We start from the raw sequence: 12,409 nt of genomic DNA, 5'->3' as shown, positions 1-12,409 counted from the left end.
TACCCTGGCTGTGCCCCAAACCAATTAAGTCAGAACCTCTGGGGATGAGGACCAGGCAGCAGTATTTTTTTTAAAGCTCTGCAGGTAGTTCCAATGTGCTACCAAGATGGAGAACCACTGCTACCAAGGATCCAAGGTAAATAAAACGATCTTCCACTGAATCGTATACTTTACAAGAGTGAATTTTATGGTTTGTCAATAATTATATGTCAATAAAGCAGTTATATAAAAGTAGGGTAATCTTTGCCCACCCAAAATCTAAAACCTGATAGGGTTGTAAATTATGAATACAAATAACTGCAATGAAGATAGACTAAGTGCTAACTTAGCTGCACAGGCAGTGAATGCTGTAGGAGCTCAGAGAAGGAAGATGTGTTTCCAGGTCTGAGGTGGGGTGGGGAGAGGTTGGTGATCAGGTAAGTCTTCTTAGGCTGTCAGGTCCATCAGGGCAAGGATGGGGTCTGCAGAGACCGGGTCCAACTTTGGTGAACATGAATCCCCAGTTGTTGGATGGAGGCCTGAGGAAGTACCCGAAGTGCAGAGGAAAAACTTTCCAGGTAGAGAGCCTGGAGGTTTTAACACATTTCTTTTTAGTAAATTGATAGAATACAAAGACCCATCAACCCAGGTAATAAATTTGACCTAAGAGACATAAAACACGTCACCCAACAATTGTAGAATATGTTCTTTTCAAGCTCTCAGGAAACATTGACACAATTGATCATGTTCTGAGCCATAAAGCAAATATCAACAAATTTCAAAGGACTGTGATCTTAGAGAGCAAGTTCTTGCACTTAATGCAATTAAAGTAGAAATAAAAGATAACTAGAAAATCCTCATACATTTGGAACTTAAGAAACACCTTTAAAAAATATGTTTCTATTGATTTTAGAGAGAGAGGAAGAGAGAGAGAGAACCATCAATGAGAGAGAAACATCAATTGGCTGCTTCCTGCACACTCCCTTCTGTGGATTGAATGGGTGACCTTTCTGCATAGGAGGATGCTCAAGCAACTGAGCCATACTGGCCAGGGCAGAAAACACTTAAGTGACTCAAATGGAGGGACTTCCATGAGCAAGGCATACACACAGGGAAGAATTAGACATATGAAAAGAGAAATGTCCTCTAATTTTCCTTTTCAGTATTTTTCTGATGTAAATAATAATCTAGGATCCTAAGAATTCATTTTCATCTCTGCATGCTTGAATGTCTTTGGGAAAGCCCTGTATGAGCTTATCAAGATTGGGTCTTGTCCCTGGGGCTGCCCAATCTAGCCCCTTGCTACTCTAAGCTTGGTCCAGTGGTATCCACATCACCAGGGACCTTGTTAGAAATAAAGGCCTCACCCAAGACCTACTAAAACAGACCTGCATTGTAACAATATGCCCAAGTGATTCATACGTGCATTCGTGTTTGAGAGGCTCTGATGAGAGAGGAGGGGGGACTGCAAGTGGGGAGGACAAAGCAACTGGCTCCATTTTCTCCTCAGCTCTTTCATAAGTTGGCTTCCATTCTACCACTAGACTGAAATCACTCTTATCCTGGCCATGAGCTGCCTCTTTATTGCTAAATCCAAAGCCCTTGTCTTACTTGACCTGACACTGGCCTTCTGCACAGTTGACCACTCGTCTTTCTTGAAGGTCAAATACACTCCTTCTTTCCTCCTACCTCCATAGCTGCCTCTTCTCTGACTCCTCTGGTTCCTCTTGCCCATCAGTGTTTGAGCTCCAGGGATTCTGGTGGCCCTCTCTCTTCCCCTCCCAGGATCTGCATGGTGGCCTCTTCTGCCTCCTGAGGCTTTGGCGGCCATCTCTCTGATGGCGACCCTAAGACAGAATCTCTCTCTGTTGAACTCTAGATTGTTATGTTCAATTTATTTCTGGACACATCCACCTAGATTAATCCCAGGCAACTCAAAACTCGAGACTTATGGGTGAATAAGAAAAAGTAGGTTTGACAGCCCTGACTGGTGTGCTTAAATGGTTAGAGTGTCCACGCATCGAAGGGTCTCAAGGTTCGTTTTTTCCAGTCAAGGGCATATGAAGGTTCGTTCAGCCTCAGCCCAGTTGGGGTGAGTGCATGAAACAACAGATCAATGTGTCTTTCTCACGTCGATGTTTCTCTCTCGCTCTCGCTCTCTCCCCCTTCTCTTCCCCTCCCTCCCTCCCTTCCTCCCTTCCACTCTCTCTAAAAAATATCAATGGGAAAAATACCATCAGGTGAGGATTAACAACAACAAAAAAGTAGGTTTGACACAGCATTTGGAGTATGATTCATCCCTATAAAACTGAACATATCTGTTCAAGTATTTGCATGTAGAGAAATGTGTAGAAGGCTATTCAGCAAAAATGTTAATAGCATTTGTCTCTGGGAGGTGGAATTTCCAATGATTTTTCTTTATCTTTTCAAGTGAACGGCATCATTCTCACCAAACCAGTAGAGCTATTAAAATACAACCACTATCTCAATAAGTCCATTATCTTTCCTAAGCAGCAAACTTCTCAAGTTGCGATCCTGAGGAAGACAGTTCCATGCTTTTCCCATGCCACTTATGCTTCCTGTTTTCTTTTCTTTTTAAAATTATTTTTATTTAAAAAATCTTTATTGTTGAAAGTATTACATATGTTCCCCTTTCCCCCATTGATCTCTTCTAGCCGCCCCTCCCCGCACCCCCCCCCCCCAGGCCTTCACCACCCTATTGTCTGTGTCCATGGGTTATGCATATATGCATATAAGTTCTTTGGCTGATGTCACCCCCCTCCCCACCCCCGCTGCCCCCTTCCCTCTCTGCCTTCTCTTGGGAGACTCTGAAGTCTGTTCTACGTCCCTGGATCTATTTTGTTCATCAGTTTATTTTGTTCATTAGATTCCACATATGAGTGAGATCATGTGATACTTGTCTTTCTCTGACTGGCTTATTCCGCTTAGCATAATACTCTCTAGGTGCCTCCATGCTGTTTCAAAGGGTTTTTACTGCTTTTTTCTTTTTTTGGGGGGAGGGTATAACCTCAAGGGTCCCAGAAGGAGCCAGCTGTCACACTCAAATTAGGATCATTCAAGGAGGTTTTAATAATGAGGTTGTTTACAAATATGTGAGCAGGGTGTAAAGAAACTATGAGGGATTGTGCAGTACCACTGGGACTCTCTGCCCATCTATAGACGTGTAGGGGAGAGGGAATGAGTGGTTATGGAGCTGTGTCTAGGGTATACGAAAGGGCCCTCTGACAGGAGCTCAGACCTGGAGCCCAGGGCAATTGGATCGGGAGGGCCAAAAGGAAGATCTCTGAGGCATGACAAAGGACCCTTTCCTCCTCTTACACTTTCAGAGAGGGCTGGGAACTGCCAACCTCCTGCTTGTTCTCCACCCTGCAGCCAGAATGACCTCTCAGGAATGAAATGTCCTCACTCTCTTGATTAAACCCTTTCATCCATCTCCATGTTCTGGGGATAAAGCTCGGACTCCAGAGTTTGGCACATTAAGACCCTTATGATCTGGCTGGCTCCTTGGCCAGGCTCATCTTTCAGCTCTTGCTCTCTCACCTTCTACCCTCTAACCATGCAGAATTTCTTCCCTTTTGCCTAAAGGACCATGTTTCCTTTAGCCTCCAGGGATTTTCACAAGCTGTTCCCTCTGCCCTCCCTTTTCTTCTCATCTTTTTTGACATAGCCATCATAGCCTCCTCCAAGAAGTCCTCCTGGATTCTCCAAGGCTGGATTAGGGAGAATGCACTGAGCCACAGGCAACCAGTTTCTCCTCTCAAATTTGCCAAGCTGATGAGCCACTCTTCCTCCAAAGGGGATAGAGAAGGGGGACAGACATGTCAGAGTATCCCTCCCATATTTTTCCCTCCCTGAAGAGTGGACTGGCCAGTGCCTTGAAATTCCAGCCTCCAAAACTGAACAATAGATTTCTGTTGCTGTAAATCAGCCAATCTGTGACATTTTGTTATAGCAGCACAGATGGACTAAGCCAATCGCACCTGTTTTTATTTGACATTTGTTTACTTATTTATGGGGGGGGGGGGGGGCTGTGCCCATTTTGCTCCTAGTCATATCCCTGGCACTCAGCATGATAGCTGGTATGTGGTTGGTACATAATAAATACTGCAATATGGAACCTCACAATTGTTTATCTCAATCTCACCATACTTTGGTCTGCATTGATAAATGTTAAGTCACTCCTAGAAATACCATGGGGGGGAGGGGGGAGGCGGGGAGGAGCGCGGGAAATCATAAAGATGGTTTTACCTTTGCCCGGGGGCTGAGGAGAGCTTCCCTGTCTGACACACACATCCCAGGGCTGATGGGGAACAAGGAGGCTACTTGTTTGGACCAGCTCTACACAGTGAGCTTGGCAGGACCGTCCCTGCTAATAACGCCCAGCTCTGAATTCTCCAAATGTGTTTCAACAATTCTGAGGTCTTAGGGGTCAGGGTGGAGAGGAGGAGATTAGGTCAAGGGCCAGTCTGTGTTTAGCCTACACCTTACTTGCAGTCCTTGAACTAATTTGACTCCTTTGTCAGAAAACCAAAGGCATTGGTTCAGAGCTTTTGTAAGAGAGAGCCAGCAGAGGATGTTTTGTTCCTTAGCGCTGGCGTTAGTGTCCTCATAGACATGGGAAGTCTGTTGATGGAAGTTGTTTCACTGACCACTTAGACTGCTGTTAGTGATATACGCTAGATTTTATATTACGTAGGAGAAATTCCATATAAAGGAATAAGATTGCACATATTATATGTTTCTTCATAGAGTCAAAGTCCAATGTACAAAGAGCAAGCAAACAAAAATCACAGGCCTCATTTAATGGAGATGTTTGAGGTTGAATGAGACAATAACTTTAATTCAAAGCAATAATAGTCCAATCAGTCTTCATTGTGACCCTCTCCAGCGGGCGAAACATACTCCAAGGGCAGTTTTGAAGTCACTGCTGGGAAGATTGTGAGACTAGCTCTTTTGATCTGGCTTCTTGCTGACCATAGCAAGAATATTTTGCCTACAAACCCCAAGTTCCTTTTATATTAGAGGAACATGTGCCAGAACACGTGGTTCCCCCAAGGAGGTCTCCTTTGTCTCCTCCGCGTGACGAAACTAGGGGCCTTGGAAAGAATATGGCTCTTTGAAGCTTGTGGGATTCAGAATACCCATCACCAAACTTTTAATCTACAAATTAACTGATTGACTATTGGTGTTATTTAAACTGATGGCTTCAAACATGAGGCATTCATGGGAAAGGGAATGATAGATCTTCCCTTCCCCCAACTGATGGACGGAGAATGACGTAAACTGCACCTGCAGCACGAACATTCCTGAACACCTAACCAGGCACCTTATATGGACTGTACATTGAACCACCAATCAGCACCTGCCAAATACCCTAAGCCCCCAATTCCTACGTCCCTAAGTGCCTAATCATGTGCCTTATATGAAACCACCAATCAGCGTGTGCTGAGTACCCTAAGCCCCGTCCCTTCCCTTTCCTCCCCTCAAAAGGCGCCTTCACCCCTGCACATGGGCTCTTTCTTCCTTGGAAGGTAGCCAGCCCGGCAGGGTTCCTTCTGATGGGAGAGAGAACTGACTGAAGGGTCGGCAGTCAGTGCGGGGTAGCTCCAGAGTGGAAATAGCTCCAAGTTAGGAGTGGAGGTGGCAGGGATGGTTCTGATTCCACTGGAGTGCCACTTCCCTCTAAACTTCCCATAGCAGCTCTGGGGCCCAGGTGATGGAGATATGGGGATACAATGCGATTATGTATGTGTCAATATTTTGTTTTGGTTTTCTTTTAATTGAGGTATAATTTACATAAAGTAAAATTCACTGTTCATATGAAGTAGCACCACAATCAAGTTACAGAGCAGTTTCATCATCCCCTAAAATTCTCCTGGGCCCCTTTCTATTAAGCCTCTCCCACCATTCTCAGCCCCTGAAAATGACCCCTGACCTATTTTCTTTCTTTAATCCTCACACCAGGTTATGGTTTTTTTTGTTTTGTTTTGTTTCACTTTTTAGTTGGTATTTAGAGAGGAAGAGAGATAGAGGGAGAAACATCAATGTGAGAGAGAAACATCAATTGGTTGCCTCTCGTCCGCTCCCAGACCGGGGATCAAACCCACAGCCTAGGTATGTGCCCTGACCAGGGATTGAATTTACAGCCTTTTGGTGTAACGGACAATGCTCCTACCAACTAAGCCACCCAGCCAGGGCCTAATCTATCCTATATAATAATCCTATATAATAAAAGGCTAATATGCAAATCAACTGAACGGCAGAATGACTGGTAGCTATGAGGCGCACTGATCACTGGGGGCAGACGCTCAATGCAGGAGCTGCCCCCTGGTGGTCAGTGTGCTCCCACAGGGGGAGCGCCGCTCAGCCAGAAGCCGGGCTCATGGCTGACAAGTGCAGCGGTGGTGGCAGGAGCCTCTCCCACCTCCGAGGCACTAAGGATGACCTACTAACAGACATCTCCCGAGGGCTCCCAGACTGTGAGAGGGCGCAGCACGCCCCCCCCCCCCCCCGCCCCCCAGTGCACAAATTTCGTGCAGTGGGCCTCTAGTTTTCTATATTTGTAATTATACCTGTTCCAGAATGTCACAGCAGTGGCAGCAAGTAGCCTTTTGGGTCTGGTTTCTTTTTCTTTGTATTTGGGATGTGTTCAAGTTTTGCACATGCACATCATCAGTCCATTTTTTTTTTTTATTGCTAGGTAGTATTCCACTGATAGATTTACTAGTTGTTTATCCATTCATTTTCTGAAGGACATATGGGTTGTTTTCAGTTTTTGACAATCATGAATAGAGCTGCTGTAAACATTTGCATAAAGGTTTTTGTGTGAATATAAGTTTTCATTTCTCTTGAAATAAGTACCTCAGAGTGGGATTGCTGGGTCATATGGTAGGTGTGTGTTTAACTTTATTAGAAACTGTTAAACTGTTTTTCAAAATGGCTGTGCCATTTTTGCATCTCCACCAGCAATGTATGAGTAATGTGACAATATTTTGGGAAAAAAAAATTCTACACATCCCTTATACAGGTAGGTAGAAAGCAGTTTTCCCAGGATTGGGAAGGGCAACTTAGAGACAGTTTGCCCAACTAGCTAACAGAGGCTACAGCAATCAGCCGAGAATGTTTACTGAATCTTGGGAGCAATACTACAAAAATATATTGCTTATTTAGAATCACAGTGAATACTGGTAGACATTTATTGAACACTTACCATGCCCTAGGCACTGGGCTTCATACTTTACATGGATCTTCACAATGACCCTTTTTATTACTCCACCTTACAGGTGAAGACAGGGGGCCCAGAGAGGGTAAATCACATGCCAAAGGCAACCCAGCTCATAAGAGACCCGAGGGGGAATAAAATCCAGGTGTGTTAGATTCCAGACACTGTACCCCCATAACTGCTCTTCTATGCTGACCTTGTAGCTACAAATATTGCCAGTTATTAGCACCCTTCAGATTGCACTTTCTGCTTTTCCTTGCACACAATAACCGGGCCAAGAACGTTGGGTGGAAATCAAGCTTCCTGCCAGGTAGCCCTGAGCCTTCTGCTGCTGTTCAGTCCAAACCCACAGGGCTCAGCGCTGGACTCAGCCTTACTGGCTTCCTCCAAATTATGCTATAAGCCACCCATTGTGTCTTTGGAGAATTTTCTAGGAAGGTCTCTTGCTGATCTGACTGAATGTGGGAAAGTCTGATGGAATGACCACTGTCTTCCAGTTTGGGAAGGTCAGGCTGAGAGTCTGCTGCCAAGAGATGGGTCCGGTTCCCCCTCTCCAGTTCTTGCTTTGATGTGAGTCCGTTCCCACCACCACATGGAAGCACAAACAGGCAGAGTTTTAGGTGGATTATCTTGTGCTTCCAATGTTGGGTTCCTCAGAGTGCCTTGGAATCCTAAGATCCATAGAGCAGTGATTTAGAACTTATGGTAACCCTGGAGCCCACACATTCTGACCCCTAGGGTCCCCTGAATTAAATGGCTGCTGCAATTCTGACTCTGACACTTCCTGGCTGTGTCACCTTGGGCAAGGTGATTAACCTCTCTGAGTAAGTTTCTCTGCCCCCAAGATAGGGACGTGATACTTACGCACAGGGTGTTTTAAAGACTGAATGAACAAGGATTAGAGCACAGTGCCAGGCAAATCGTAAGTGCTCAATAAATGATAGCTTAACGTTAATATAACCCAGAGTCGTTAAGTGACACTTCCAACACCAACATTTTTGAGAGCAGAGTTAAGAATTAGGCGGCGTTGTGCTTGACTGGGACACAGCAGAAATTTGAGGTTAAGGACAGATTGACAAACTAATTAGCTTAGTGATCTTGAGCAATCACTTAACCTCCCCTTTCACTTTTCTTCATTAATGACCTCTGAGAACTGTTTCTTGTGGTTACCACTCTAATCTTTTAAAGTGAACAAATAAAAAGAAGTGTCTGACCAGTCCTCCCCATTCAGAGTGTCTCATCTCCTTTATTCTATTCAGTAACCGTTTTAGAAGGAAGAATCCTTGTCTGCAGAAAAACTTTCCATCTGTTTTTCCAGAAATGTAAATTTCTGATTAGTAGTAATGATGATAGCCATGGTACTGAGCATTTTTGCTGTGCCAGGTGCTGTGTTAAGCCCTGCATCATGTTACAGAAACCTCCCAATAGCCCAACGAAGATGGAGAAACAGAAGTAGAGCAAGGTCAAGTAACTTGCCCAACACCACGTAGCTGGTAGGTGACAGAACCAGAACCTGAGCCCAAGTCTCTCGGATGCCGAAATGTGTGCTTTCACCATGGCACTGCTGCCTCGGTCAGGAACAGAATAGCGAACTTTAGAATGGAAAGGAACCTTGGAAATGGCGTAGTCACATGACACCAAGCTACTCCTTTTCATCAACCTCGGCGTAGTTGTTGCTTTCTCTATCAAATTACATAAGCTCCCTGCCTACTCCAGTTGACAGAAGAGTGAGTTGGGGAACCCTGGCTTGTGGATTCCTTCTGTGAATTGAGACCCTTATGTAGTCAGCACAGTCTGAAGTTTGTATGCACTTGACGGAGAGGGGAGTTCAAGGGGCATCAGGGTGATGAAGGGCAGCAGTCCCAGAGGCTGGTTGCTGACAGGTGTCTAGACCGCTCAGAGGCTCTTTCTAAGGGCAAGTGTGGAAACACTGCCGAAGTTGTCACACAGCTTTCCCAAATCCAGCTGTCTCTTCAGTTGCCAATGCGGAACCCCGAGCTTCTGGCATTCGCTCTGGGCGTGGCAGGGATGGCAGTGCCTGGCACAGCCTGTTTGCTGGCTAAAGACAACACAGCCATCTCTCCATCTTTCTTCCTGTCACTGCCAGGGGCTTGTGAGACCTTGACCACGTCTCTCAAGAATCAGTTGAACTGTTTAAGCTCTAAGCATATTGATTGAAATAAATAAATAGGAATGATAAAGTATAAACAATTGTTCTGCGTGGATAGGAAGATTTTCTTCTAAGTGGCACTCCTCTCTGCCCCCACCCCTGTGGTACAATTACAGGCCAAATGCTGTGGCAATTCAAGGAGAATGAGAGGAAATTTGCTTTGAAATAGGAGGCGAAACTGACCTGGCTGGTTTGGTAACAGGTCCAAAGAACACAGTGTCCTCTGGACGCTGACAGCTGCTGGAATAAGTCTGGTCTTCTTGTCGGTCAGGCCGACCCTCTCTAGCCAATTGACTCGCGGCAAGTGGAGAAGGTCAACAACATTTATGGAAAGCCCACTCTATCCTTTACAGCAAGATGCGCTGACATGGGAGATGAGGGAGACTTTTATGTACTGATAAACAATGGGAACACGTCCATAATGAAAGGTGACACAGTGAAGCAGGTTATAAAACAGTACCTACCAAAGTATTGTAAGGTAACGATAGTTCCCATACACCTTTCACCTAGATTTTCCTAATGTTAACATTTCACATAATCACAATACAATGATAAAAGCCAGGACGTTGATATTGATATGATGTTATTAATTAATTCATAGCTTTTACTCAAATTTCACCACTTTCCCAGTAATGGCCTTTTTCTGGTCCAGGATCCCACACTGCACTTAGCTGTCATGTCTCCTTAGTCTCCTTTATTCTAGAAACAAGTTCCTCAGTCTTCCTTCATCTTTAATGATATTTACATTTATTATTATTATTTTATTATTATTATTATTATTAATCCTCACCTGTGGACATACTTAGAGAGAAGAAGGGGCAAAGAGAGAAACAGATGTGAGAGAGAAACATTGATCGGCTGCCTCCATACGGGCTCCAACAGACCCCGAACAGGGATCAAACCTGAAACCCAGGCATGCACCCTGACCGGGAATTGAACCCTCAACCAACTGAGCCACTCTGGCCAGGCTACATTAGTTTTTTTAATTAAAAATTAACCAGGGAACATTTTCCTCTCTCACTTCTTCCCTTCCTTCTGAAAAAGTTAGCGTAAAACCATTAGCATGAAGAAAACAAAACACATTAGCATGGGCCAAGCAAAGTATGCATCAGTGGGGATTGGGGAGTGGGAGTTGCAGTCACATATCACAGACATAGGAACCCAAATGGGGTGAGGCAGCACCTATGAATGGGGGGCGGTGATGGCCCAACTGGGTTGTCAGGGTCTAAGTTGAGTGAGGGGGGCCTCTATGACAGTGAGGGGGTGATGGGGTGCCCAGAGTAGGTGAGATGATAAGGGCATCTGTGCAGGGGTGTGATGGCAGCGAGAGAAGATTTGTTACACACAGGGCCCTCGATCAAATAAATATCTTGAGAATAATGAAAGACAGATGTCTCATCAGAGAGAGAAGTATGATATGGAGAGGAAGATTATTAGAATTAATGAATCCCATGGTTTGGATTAAAATGGAAAGTAACTGTAAATGTATGGTTTTCACATATATACATAGATACAGAAACAGAGTTCTTCCTAGCTCTATCCTCTGATAAGTAACTTTATGAAAATAACTGGACTAGAATCTTCAAAAGTTTCAAGGCCATTAAAGATCAGGAGGGACCGGGGGATTATTTCAGATTGAAGCAAGTTGAAGAAACATGACAACTAAATGCTCTGCATGATCCTGGATTGAATCCTTTTGCTATAAAGAATGCCACTGGGACAATTAGTGAAAGTGGAACGGAGTATGATGCTTAGACAGCAATAATATATCAATCTTGGCTCTCGATTTTAATGGTTATATTATTGTAAAGAGAAAATAACCAGGGACAAGAAACAAGTTATCCAACCCAATACCTGCTACTTCTGTGGTATTCTCTATCTTAATTGGCATTATCACCATCTACCCAGCAACACAGCTTTTTTACAACCTAAAAGTCCATTTGGAACAACCTAAATATCTACTAATAAACCAACAATTTTATGGAATATCTGTGCCTTGGAATATCATATTGCTATTCGGAGAAATAAAGTAGGTCTGTGTAGCAACATGAAAATAAAAGAAGAAAGTTGTGAAATGTAATATGAAGTGAGATATCGTTCTTGTTCATTTTTGTACATGCGTAGAACAAGGTGTGTTGAAGGATATATTTCAAACTCTTAATGGATGTTATCTCTTTGGAATAGAATTATGAATTTTCTTCTTTTCTGTACTGTTTGAACTTTAAAAAAATGAACTCTTGAAAAACATAATAAAGATATTTTACTTTTGATAAACCTTTTTAATATAAATGATGTTGCAGAGATTACAAAGGAGATAGAAGCTATTCACTTTCAAAGAACTTCCAATCCAATAGGACAATGTAAGCATTATTTGTATGCTTCAGATTATTTATAAAAACAATACGGAGGAAACACAGATTTATGAGTAAATTACAACTATAAAAAAGGAAAGCATTTGAGGACATAAGAAGGAAGAAAGACTGATACTGGATGAGTTGGAGAGACTGAACAAATGGGGCACAACTGGGAATGTCCTGGCTAAGAGATCAGTTTTGAAGAAGGGAGAGTCATAGGAAGCTGAGAGAAGATGATGTTGAGCCAGGTTGAACCCCTGGTTCAGGTTGATGCTTAGCTAGCAGAATAGGTAGTTTTTCCCGAGTTTTTGCCCTTCCTTACACCTCTTTCTTTTTCTTTTTCTTTTTAAATATATTTTTATTGATTTCAGAGAGGAAGGGAAAGGAAGAGAGAGCTAGAAACATCAATGATGAGAGAAAATCATTGATCAGCTGCCTCCTGCATGCGCCCGACTGGGGATCGAACCCACAACCTGGGCATGTGCCCTGACTAGGAATTGAACTGTGACCTCCTGGTTCATAGGTTGATGCTCAACTACTGAGCCACCGCGGCCAGCCCTTATACCTCTTTCAATTTTGATTTCTCCTTTCCCACTGTCCAGGAACCTAGGGGTAAAATGCACCCCTATTCACTCCAGGGAAAGCATGGGTAACACTCCTTTA

Source organism: Eptesicus fuscus, chromosome 5, assembly GCF_027574615.1.
Source record: "Eptesicus fuscus isolate TK198812 chromosome 5, DD_ASM_mEF_20220401, whole genome shotgun sequence".
In the NCBI taxonomy this organism is placed as follows: domain Eukaryota; kingdom Metazoa; phylum Chordata; class Mammalia; order Chiroptera; family Vespertilionidae; genus Eptesicus; species Eptesicus fuscus.
This window is presented reverse-complemented; position numbering follows the sequence as displayed.